General features: G+C 43.6%; 1 long non-coding RNA gene across 1 annotated transcript in view; it reads right to left on the bottom strand.

Moving 5' to 3' along the window:
* LOC309965190 overlaps positions 1-12522 on the bottom strand; it is a 91157-nt gene that overhangs the window by 2312 nt on the left and 76323 nt on the right. The window contains exon 3 of the long non-coding RNA XR_014326375.1: positions 12003-12115. This is a non-coding gene — a long non-coding RNA (uncharacterized lncRNA). The remainder of the gene's footprint in view (positions 1-12002; positions 12116-12522) is intronic.

Below are 12522 nucleotides of genomic sequence, written 5' to 3'. Positions count from 1 at the left end.
TGCTTAAGGACAGGGGGCACGTCTGGCGCCTAGTTCATGTTCAGTAGATGTTTATTTTGATTGAGCCAAGGGAAGTGAGGCACGCCAAGTGTTCAGACATGTTCAAATCATTACCAGCGGTGCCTGCTGTGCTGGCTGACTCCAGCTAGGCCCAGAATTTAACAGCTCAAAATGGCACTTAATCCTACATTTGTCATCATGAATGAATGAATGAACAAGTGAATGGAACTCCTGGGTATAATTACAAAGCTCTGGTCTATCCGAGGACCCTGCATATTCTCTGACTGAAGATTGCTTGATGGACAACACCTGCCATATGGAGGCGAGGGCAGGTTTTTGTTTTTGTTTTGGCCTTGCCACTCAGTTTATGGGATCTTAGTGCCCCAACCAGGTATCGAACCTGGGGTCCCGGCAGTGAGAGTGCCGAGTCCTAACCACTGGACCACCAGGGAAGTCCTGAGGACAGGTATTTAGAGCCAAGCACTAGGGCTGTGATAGTGAAGAAGTGTGGTCCCTGCCTCCATGGGAAATTACATTCTACATGAAGACTCGTGTTTAATCAGATTATTGCATCAATTAGTAAAAAATTGCAACTGAAAAGTGCAGCCCTTGAGAGGTTGGGAAGGCGTCCCTGGGGAAGTGATGACAGCTGAGCCTGAAGGAAGAGCAGGTGAAAGGAGTGGGGGGGGGCAGGTCTGTGGAGAGATCTATTAGCAGGAACAATGGCTGTGAAATGAGGTATAGGGTGCGGATCCAGTCCTGCAGGTCCTCTGACTGTGAGAAGAACGTCGTGTTCATCCTAAAAGCGATGGAAAGAAATAACTGGAGCGGGACTTCCCTGGCGGTCCAGTGATTAAGACTTCATGCTTCCACTGCAGGGGCACAGGTTTGATCCCAGGTCAGGGAACTAAGATCCCGCATGCCGTGTGGTGCAGCCAAAGGAAAAAAGACAGGAAAAAGAAAAAAATAATAACTGGAGTGAGGGTCAGGGTAGGGTGGGGAGTGTGACAGAATCTGACTTGAGACTGGAAAGGACCACTCTGGCTGCTGTGTTGAGTACCGATTGGAGGGGGATGAGTCCCTGCAGGGGAAACTTTGAGGCCACGGAGTGGTCCAGGCCAGTGATGCTGGTAGCTTGGACTTGGCCAGTGATTAGTGGACATGCAGAGAAGATGCAAGAAATGTTTCGGAGGTAAAATCAAAAAGACTTGATGTCAACGCTGAGTGCTGCTACCATCCCCTTGCAGGAAGGGCCAAGTAAGGCAGTAGTCAGCAAACCCACTCACATCACAAAACAATCTAGGGTATTTTTTTAAAAATAAATTCCTCGGCTGTATACTCCAGAGTTTGATTCAGTATACCTGGGTGGAGTTTGACCATGACATCTGCATTTAAACACATTCCCTAGAAGATTCTGAGGCCCCCTGTCTGCAGGTACTGGTCTAAGGGACCCTGTGTCTCTGACCCTTGACCCAGAAGATCCATGTGGAAAAGTAGGGCATATGGCCCTGAAAGTTCATCTCCTGTTCGCTCCTCTCTTTGGGAGGCTGCATAACATGCTGATCTGATTTTCCCAAACCCAACGCAATGCAAACACATTCCTCAGGAGTAGGTACAAGAAGAGTCTAAGGGTACAAATGAAGTTATTTACAAAACAGGAATAGAGTTACAGATGTAGAGAACAAACTTACGGTTACCGGGGGGAAAGGAAGAGGGATAAATTGGGAGATTGGGATTGACATATACACACTACTATATATAAAATAGATAACTAATAAGGACCTACTGTATAGCACAGGGAACTCTACTCAGTACTCTGTAATGACCTATATGGGAAAAGAATCTAAAGAAGAGTGGATATATGTATATGTATAACTGAGTCACATTGCTGTACAGCAGAAACTAACACAACATTGTAAATCAACTATACTCCAATAAAATTTTTTTTTAAAATGTCTGAAGAAGGTCACCCAGAGTGCCCCATTTACACTACCATGCCCAAACACATGGATGCATGCAAGCATGTGCACACACACACACACACTCCATCTGACTGGGGCATTCCTAATGTTCCCAGGGCTGGGACTAAGAACACTATGAACATACTACCCAATCAGCACCTTTCCTGGTGGGTTCTAAGGATTTATGGTAAGAGTTCATGCTATAAACTCGGGCTCCTCAAAGCCCTAGCAGTTTACAAGGAGGGATTCCACAGATAGACATAAAAGGCTGTGACTAACTCCAGACCCAGAAGGTCTTGCACTGTTCAGTGGCTAGCAGGAAATGCTAAATATAACTTCCTCTTTGGGAGATAGACACTGAAATACGTGTGCTAAAAATGCAGTCTGGTTTCATTGCCAAAAGGGTGGTGAAATCCTGATGAATACCTCTGTCCACTCTGGCATGTCACGCTGAAATCTCACAGCTGCAGGTAGTTTGTGAGCAGATAGAAAATAATCCTATTGGCTGATAAGTGTCCAATGAATGGTGCAAAACATCACTTTTCTCATCATGTGACCTGTCAGTTCACACCAAGTCCTTCTTAGATGGGGTCTGGAGGGTCCTTTTTCTCTGATCTCCACCCCCTCCCCCAGGGTCCTGGTCTATCTGGAGAAAGCAAGTGAGATGCTTGAGATTTTGAGGGTCCATGCCAACCCCATCCAGGTGAAATAGCTCAAGATGAACCATTTCTTCACTTGCTCATGTTGACTGTTTTTCATAGCATAAGCTCAGCATTATTATACTAGAAAAGCCTTTGCCTTTATCTTACTAAACATCACTCTTCACTAGGGTTGAGGAGGAAAGACAATCTCAGCTTGGCACCTGCGAGAATAATGAATTCCTAGACAGAATACTAAGGATTCATTGATGCCAACAGATGCACAGAGGCTTCCCCCAACCCAGGAAGACAAGACCACATTCTCCTGGTTGGTGACTCTTAATGGGGTAGGAGGAGCCCTCTGCAAACCTGACCTTGCTAATGATGCTCCTTCCTCCAGTGTGTTCTGAGGCCTGATGCAGAGTTTGTTATAGGCAACCTTTAGTTGATACATGTGAGAACAAATTATACAACCAGAAGAAACCTGGGACAAAGAGGACTCTGAAGGACGTGTGGTTGCAGACAATATTTTCATCTCCTCAGTGCAAAGTGTCTGACTTTGGAAAAGAAAGAGCACAAGGCTGACACCTGACAACTGATGTAGTGTCAAGGACAGAGTTTGGAGGAGGGCTTGTGACTTAAAAGATTTATGGACCTCTGATAAATTATAAGGTAACTAAAAAAATGGACATTATGTACTTCCCAAAATTTTCAAGGAAAGAGAAAAGTGTCCAAATAAAGCTGCTTAAACATGCATTACATCAGTGGTTTCCTACGCGGGTCTGCAGACTAGAGCTGGTCCATGACAAAGTGTTTCTGGTCTACGATGAAATAATTTTTTTTCAATATTTTTAAATTCTGAAATTATGTCCTTTATAACCGTACCAAGATTTTTTTTTTTTTTTTTTGGTTGCATTGGGTCTTTGTTGCTGTGCACGGGCTTTCTCTAGTTGTGGAGAGCGGGGGCTACTCTTCGTTGCAGTGCGCGGGCTTCTCATTGCAGTGGCTTCTCTTGTTGCGGAGCACAGGCTCTAGGCGCATGGGCTTCAGTAGTTGTGGCTCATGGGCTCTAGAGTGCAGGCTCAGTAGTTGTGGTGCACGGGCTTAGTTGCTCCGTGGCATGCGGGATCTTCCCAGACCAGGGCTCAAACCTATGTCCCCTGCACTGGCAAGCAGATTCTTAACCACTGCGCCACCAGGGAAGCCCTAACCCTACCAAGATTAAGCTATGTTCTTTAATGAAAAGATACTGACATTCTAAGATTGGGGTGGAAGGGAATGTCATTTCTTGCTTGCCAAACACATCAATTTCAAGAGATTTTCCCCTATCATTAATTAATTTTAATAAAATCCTAAAGTCTGGGACGTGCTGCATTAGAGAAGACCAGAATGGGAAAGGAACTTGTAAATCTTTTACATGCAGAAGGACAAAAAAATTTTTAAGACTGACAATATCTCTTAATGCCAATGGTGAGGAAGATGGACATTTTCGTACAATGTTTGTGGGTGAGGAAATTGTTACCATAAATTTTGTAGACAATTTGGTAGACTCTACCAAAATAATCTACTGAAATTTAAAATGACAAACGCTATAAGCTATAAGCCATGAGTACTAAGAGTAGGAATTTATGCCAATAACTTTTAGCACCATTGACAAAATACTAGAAATCTCAGTACCCATTGTTTATAAAAGTGACACCTAAAAATAAATTATATAGTTTTATAGGTATTGGCAAGGAATGATATTTTAAAATATCAAATTGCACACAATTCATATAACACCATCCCATTTTTGTACAATAAAAGTTAAGTGTGTATGAATAAATATGCATATGTTCTATAAGCATAAATTACTTAATTAACAACGTTTGCTGCTGGAGAGTAGAACTGGCTGGTAAAACTCTCACGGTTTATTTTATACACTTCTGTACTGGCGGAAATTTTACAATTACTGTGTATTTTCATAGTTAAAAATTAAGGATTCGAAACAAAACAATCTCTCCTGCCAAAGGTAATCCTCACTTTGATTTATGTTCATCTGTCCGTTGTGTGAGTGAGCTCCATCAGACAGGAGTCAGGTGTGCTCACTTTGATTTGTACCTGGTCCAGCACAGACATTTACCTGTAGCTGAAAAAGCTTGTAGAAGCAAAAAGCATTGCAGGAATGGGCTCCCAGTGGGCTGTATAAGGGCAAATACAAGTAAAGTGAAATAAAATTCACTGTGAAATAAAATTCATATTTTATGGCAAGACAAAAAATTTAAACATAAAAAATTCTTCTCTGCCCTTTGGCTTCCTCTCTTCCGGCACTGTGCCCTGTGTGTCTGCATTATGCATCACCAGACCTTCCCCATTGGCAGGAATGCCTGCTTAACCATAAAGAGCAACATTCTCCCAGCATCAACACGACAACTCCTACAAAGATAGCATGACTTCTTGATCTTGTAAGAGGTCACATTACCCACCACGATGACGTTTAGATCTGGATCATGTAAACTGTCAATAATACATTATTTGATGTGCAGTCTTCTGTCTCAAAAAAATTATATAACTGTGCCTTGACTTCTAATGGGGAGAACAGTTCTCACAGCTTTCTGAGATGCTCTTCCCAAGTTATAATCTTCAGATTTGGCTCCAATAAAATTTTCCATTTCTTTCTTAGATCGACTGATTAATTTTTCATCAACAAGGCTTAAAAGGGAAGAGCTGTCTCTCCTCTCCCTTTTCTTAGACATCTACTTTAGAAAACTTGTGAGTTCTACGTTTGTTCTTTGAAATGTATATAAATATTAAAGTATGTATAGGTATATAAATATTAAAGGTATCAATATATACATCTTTAGCCTTGAAAATTTAAATCAGACTCTGGCCAGCTTTGTGACCCAGCAAGTCTTTCTTAAGGAACTGGGAACCATGTCTTTGAAGTGGAATTGAAACTGTGCACCTCAGATTGGGACTGGAACCCACTCGGCCGGGACTCAAACCCGGCCAAAACCCACAGTCTTCCAACTGACATCACACACCTGGTTTCAGGACTTAATGAAGCTCAGGTTCTTGACGTCTCATCGCAGAAAGAATTCAGTGAGAGACAAAGTGATAGGTAAGAAGTGGATTTATTTAGACAGAAACACACTCCACAGACAGAGTGTGGGCCACCTCAGAAGGTGAGAAAGGCACCAGGTATGGGGTTGTCAGTTTTTATAGGGGTGGGTAATTTCATAGGCTAATGAGCGGGAGGAGTATTCCAGCTATTTTAGGAAGGGGCAGGGATTTCGAGGAATTGGGCCACCGCCCACTTTTTTTTTTTTTAAGGAATTTTGCTTTTTTAAAAAATTTTATTTATGGCTGTGTTGGGTCTTCATTTCTGTGCGAAGGCTTTCTCTGGTTGCAGCGAGCGGGGTCCACTGTTCCTCGCGGTGCGCGGGCCTCTCACTGTCGCTGCCTCTCCTGTTGCGGAGCACAGGCTCCAGACGCGCAGGCTCAGCAGTTGTGGCTCACGGAGCTAGGTGCTCCGCGGCATGTGGGATCTTCCCAGACCAGGGCTCGAACCCGTGTCCCCTGCATTGGCAGGCAGATTCTCAACCACTGCGCCACCAGGGAAGCGCACCGCCCACTTTTTGATCCTTATGGTCGGTCTTGGAACTCTCATGATGCCTGTGGCTGTGTCATGTAGCTTGCTCATGTGAGCTTGCTGATACTGAGGCTCAACGTCTAGTGGAAAAAGTTGACTTGTCCGCCATCTTGGATCCATTTGGTTCTACTCAGTTTATGTCATGTCCTCGGGCTATGTCATTCTTACAAAGGTTGTGCCCTGCCTCCTTCCCTCCAGTTTCAATTCAATTTGGCACTGGTGTACAGAGAAGCTGAGTTTTCGGCATCATTCCTGTGTCTTCTAAGGGGATCTAGTTAATGTATAATGCAGATGCACAATGCACACTAAAGAGGAGGGAGGAGTGGGTCAAATGGCAGAGAAAATGGTGATGGTTAAAATTTTCTTGTCCTGCCTTAAAAATAATTTTGTTTTGTCACACTAATGTAGGTTCCTTGGAGAAAGAGGGTAGGGGACCCAAAAGTAACAATACCGAGTTTTCTGCCCTCACTGGCATTTGCTGTCTCTTGGGGAAGACAGGCAGACAAGTGTACCAACCACACAAAGGATGAGGAGGCCTAGAAGAAGGAAGTGACTTCTGTGGGCTGAGAATGGAAGTACTTGGCTAAAGGTTCCCAGTGGGAACTTGGAAATTTGTAGGAATTTGTTTCTGCCTTTTTTTTTTTTTAATTTTATTTATTTTTTGCTGCATTGGGTCTTTGTTGCTGCACGTGGCCTTTCTCTAGTTGCAGCAAGCGGGGGCTACTCTTTGTTGCGGTGCGCAGGCTTCTCACTGCAGTGGCTTCTCTTGTTGCGGAGCACAAGCTCTAGGGGCGTGTGCTTCAGTAGCTGCAGCACGTGGGCTCAGTAGTTGTGGCTCGCGGGATCTAGAGCGCAGGCTCAGTAGCTGTGGCACACGGACTTAGTTGCTCTGCAGCATTTGGGACCTTTCCGGACCAGGGATCAAACTCATGTCCCCTGCATCGGCAGGCGGATTCTTAACCACTGTGCCACCAAGGAGGTCCTAACTTTTTAAATTTAAATATAACACATACACAGACAAGCACACAACTCACAAGCTCAATGAATTATCATAAAGTGAACACACCGGTGTAACCACCACCTAGGTCATGAGATAGCGCCCCAGAAGTCCCTCTCTAACTCCTTTCCTCCAACCCAAAGGTAACCTTTATCCTGATTTCTAACATCATGGGTTAGTTTTGCCTGTTTTTGAAATTCATATAAATGGATCCATATAGTATGTGTTGTTTTGTGTCTGGCATCTTTTGCTCAATCTTACATTTGGGAGGTTCAACTGTGCTGCGTGTGATTCATTTTCATTGCCATTTAATAGTTCATCCTTTCACATATGTACACATACCCCTTTAGTCAACTAGCTTGAATGGATCTGTTTTTTTTAATTCAAAGTATCAATGACTAAGGAAATAATATCATTTTTCTAATCAGGAAGTTTTTTTTTAAAGATCTGAAGCAGAACTCTTACTCTATAGAAATTTATTTAACATGAATAACATGTATAAATTTACGGATAAAGGCACAAACTTACTATAAAGATCAATGATCTCAGAACAGTACCTATATGAGGACAATCCTTCCAGAAAGTTTAAGGCTGCCACCTAATCCTGCTTTAACTTCAGCCACTCCCATGCCTGCCTTCCTCTTACCTGAATATGTTAATAGCTCTGGCGACTGGCTAATTATAATAAGTGACAAGGACAAATATTTTCCAGACCCAGCAAACAATTTTATGATGTGCTAGCAATCCCCATGAGGATGCTGCTCATAAGTTTTTTTTAAAAAGCATTAGCTTCACTATATAATTGCTGTTTTGTATTAGCCACTACCTCCCTCCAATTGTAAATGATCATAGAATTTTGGAGATGAAAGAATCCCGGTGCTACAACCTTCTCATTCCACAGATAGAGATATTAAATCCAATACAGGTCAAATGAGTTACCCAAGGTAATAAAACTGTTGAAGGAATAAAACCCAGCTCTCCTAAAAGGGAACCCTCATACACCATTGGTGGGAATGTAAGTTGGTGCAGCTACTATGGAAAACAGTATGGAGGTTCCTCAGAAAACTAAAAATAGAGTTGCCATATGATCGAGCAATCCCACTCCTGGGTAGATATCCAGACAAAACTGTAATTCTAAAAGGTACATGCAGGACTTCCCTGGTGGTCCAGTGGCTAAGACTCCATGCTCCCAATGCAGGGGGCCTGGGTTCAATCCCTGGTCAGGGAACTAGATCCCACATGCCGCAACTAACAGTTCAAATGTTGCAACTAAATATCCCGCATGCCACAACTAAAGATCCCACAAAACACAATGAAGATCTGCATGCCACAACTAAGACCCAGCACAGCCAAATAAATAAATACATGCACTCCTACGTTCATAGCAGCACTATTCACAATAGCCAAAACATGGAATCAACCTAAATGTCCATCGACAGATAAATGGATAAAAAAGATATACAATGGAATACTACTCAGCCATAAAAAAGAACAAAATAATGCCATTTGTAGCAACATGATCGGACCTAATATTATGATACTAAGTGAAGTAAGTCAGAAAGAGAAAGACAAATACCATATGATATCACTTATATATAGAATCTAAAATATGACACAAATGAACTTATCTACGAAACAGAAACAGACTTACAGACATAGAGAACAGATCTGTGGTTGCCAAGGGGGAGGTGGGGTGGGGGTCGGATGGATTGGGAGTTTGGGGTTAACAGGTGCAAACTAGTATATATAAAATGGAGGGACTTCCCTGGGGGTCCAGTGGTTAAGAATCTGCCTTCCAATACAGGGGACGTGGGTTCGAGCCCTGGTTGGGGAACTAAGATCCCACATGCTGCGGGGCAACTAAGCCTGCGCACCCCAACTACAGAGCCCACATGCTCTGGAGCCCGAGTGCCACAACTAGAGAGAAGCCCGCATGCCACAATGAAAAGCCGTCACGCCACAACAAAAGATCCCACATGCCCAACTAAGACCCGACACAGCCACAAAAAATAAATAGATAGATAAATAAATAGATACATACATTTAAAAAAATGGATAAACAACAAGGTCCTACTGTATAGCACAGGGAAATATATTCAACATCCTGTGATAAACCATAATGGAAAGGAATATAAAAAATAATGTCCATAACTGAATCACTTTGCTGTACAGCAGAAATTAACACAACACTGTAAATCAAATATACTTCAATTAAAAAAAAAAACCAAACAGCTCTCCTGACTAGAGCAGTTTGTTGGAGAAGAAAATCAATGAAAGCTGGAGTTACAGGCAAAGGAGTCATGTGAGATTAAGACTGAGCATGCATAAATAACTTACAGTCTTGAGACAGAGGGCAATGAGCACTGGAATGTGAGTAGAAGGAGCCAGGCACTGGGTCAAGTTACCACTTATCAATTATATGACTCCCTGAAGGCAGAAACTAGATTTTATTCATCTTGGTGTTCTCTAAGCCTAGTACCACATAAGGGACGTGAGAGAGGCTCAGTGAGTGAGTGAGCAAGCAAGCAAGTGGATATGAAACCGTACACGCTGGAGAAGTTTATGTAGAGAAGGAAAAAAGGGTGGAGCTTCGGGGAAAGCCCTTGGTTAAATCACCATGGGGAACAAGAGGAATAGTCAGAAAGCAAACCAACAGAAACAGAACCGTGCAGGGTTAAGAAGCAGGGGAGGAGAAATCCAAGATGGCAGGAGCGTCAACAGTGCCAAATATATGGAGAGGTTATGAAGAACAAGAATGAAGAGAAAGTCATTAGTCATTTACAGAAATAAGGCAAAATGTCTGTTACTAAGCTAGACCAGCAGCATATCTTGGCTGGGCCCGAGTTGGGGTTCCAGTACATCTGGGAAGAGCAGATAACATCCATCCTCCACCTGGCACCATTGACATGCTTCCTAAGGTCACACCCCAGAGCATCCACTTATGTTAATTAGTGCCTTGAATGCTGCAGCAGAGGTAAGAAGTGCCTCCTCATATCTATTTGCATATACCAATTTGCATATAAAGTGAGGACTCTCCCAGGTGTTCAAAGGGACTGAAACTCTAATCTTCTTGTAGATTTAAGGACATAAAAATAGATCTGACAGTGGCCCCAGCCTGAGGATAAGTTTCAGGAAAGGTCTATGGAATTCCTAACAGGGAGCTTACCACAGGGAAGAAAGCGTGTGAACTGGTGGGCTATGCTCAGCACCAAATCTTTGGTGCACTGTGTGTCTTCCATTCTGGCAGTTCTTTGGAAGAATCTGTGAGTTTTGGGGCTTCTGAATTGATAGACCTTTTTCATTAAAGCTTCTGATACTCTGGGGCTCAGTTCTCTTTACTATGGAGTCCCATCCCTTTCTGAACTTAACTGGCCTAGGAGTAGGTTCTATGAGCAACTTGACTGTGTTCAGCATGGCTCATAGCAGACCAGTGATGTAGGAGTTTCTGAAAGTGGTAGTGGTTACAGTGGCTCCTCTTGTTCCCTCGCTGGCAGTAGCAGAGGACTTTGAAGTGACCCAGACCGGCTGTTATGGTGATTCAGTCCTCAGCATTTATCAAGCACCCTCCTGAAACACAGTAGACCCTGAGATGCTCAGTAAATGCAGCTGAATGATGACTTCAAAGAAGCCTTTAGAATAAGCTGATATCAAAGCCATTGCAAAAACCAGGTAGCAGTGTGAGAATCCTCAAAATGTCACTTATCTCTTCCCCAGACCATCACTGACCGTACATGTCTCAGGTCACCACGCTAGGTCAGGACCAGAGGGTCAGAAGAGTGAAGAGTTCACAGTTCAGCAGCCCTGGCTTTAAATGTCAAGAGGAATAGTGACAGGGAGGTCACCATCAAAGCCCCTCATGGCACTGAGCCACTGGTGTTTGCACACCCTGGCCTGGCTTCTGCTAGGCAAGCGCAGGCTTGCTTTGCCTCTTAGCTCTCAACATTTACTGACACTTCCTTCATCTTGGGCACTTCAGGTAGGCACTGGACACACATCAGCGAACAAGCCCAGTCCTTGCCCTCCAGGGGTTTACGGTTTTGAGCAGAAGGTCCACAGATGAACTCCAGGGTATTCTGGGAAAACCCCTGAAATATATGTGAAATGGTGTGTCTATGTAGATTAGGGTGAGGATGGGAAGAGTCAAATTCTCATATGACTTTGTGACTCAAAAAACGTTAAGAACCACTGATTGGAACCATCCATTTCCCTCATTTCTAGGTTCTTGGTAAGTAATCAACCACTTAGAGCACCTCCCGGTGTCTCTCACCTTTTACTGTGTCCAGGACTTGCCTTCCTCGCCAGCTCATGGCAGACCCCTAGCGGTGGAGGAGGGGAGCACACCTCATGATTGCCATTATCTCAGTTCCCAGGGGCTCTGTCCCAGGAAGGATGAGTTTACCCAGGGAGTGGCCGCCCCTGCTCTTTTGGATGACTTTGGGCTCATCCAGTGAGCAGGCCCCTGCCTACTCCCTGACAGGCAGAATGACTAGGGAGGAATTTTTAACTCTTTCTGAGGTACTGCTTGCTTCCCGAGACTTCTCCATGCTAGACATCCACTGACTGAGATGGAAGAACACACTTTTCTTCTACAAAGGGTCAGTGAGATCTCAGGGAGTGGTTCTGACTGGGAGGAATAGGGCAGAGGGAGGGAATAGACTGGGCAGAGCATTTCTGGTTAGCAGTCCTATCTCTCATGCAAATTAACCAAATGTCATTCTGAAATGCTCATCACTCCTAAGTACATTTTTGTTAGTGTGACTCTCTTGAAACACAACACACCCACCTCCAGACACTCTCGGAGCTTCAGAAGGGAGGGACAGACTCCCCTGGTCTTCCCTTAGACGGCACCACCAATCTCCTCCTAGATGCTTTACCATTCTGCCGATTTCTGTAAGATAGAAAACACATTTAAAGAAAAAACTATGTGTGATGAAGTGTTCTAATGAGATTGAACCCCCCAATTTTTGAAAATGTAATGTCTAAAAGCCAGAATAAGTTATTTTAAACTTATCAGCAATTTTCAGATTCAATTTGGGGAACAGACTTTGTTTGGGAAAACATTCCAATGGCTTTATGGCAGCAAAGCCAAAATAGTGTCTTCAATGGTTAAGACAGAGAGAGGTACACTGCTCTCTTTCATGACACTGAAATGGCTTGCATTATGGAGTGAGATCCATCTCTGCAGAAAAAGATGTGTCCTGAGAAGTGAGCCTGGGGCTAAAATGCGGTTTTCCCTTCTTGCTGGGTCTCAAAGATCAGGGTCCTGCACCCAGGGATGAAAGGAGCAGAGAGAGA

This window comes from Leucopleurus acutus (assembly GCF_964270905.1).
Source record: "Leucopleurus acutus genome assembly, chromosome: 1".
NCBI classification, from domain to species: Eukaryota; Metazoa; Chordata; class Mammalia; order Artiodactyla; family Delphinidae; genus Leucopleurus; species Leucopleurus acutus.
This window is presented reverse-complemented; position numbering and strand designations above follow the sequence as displayed.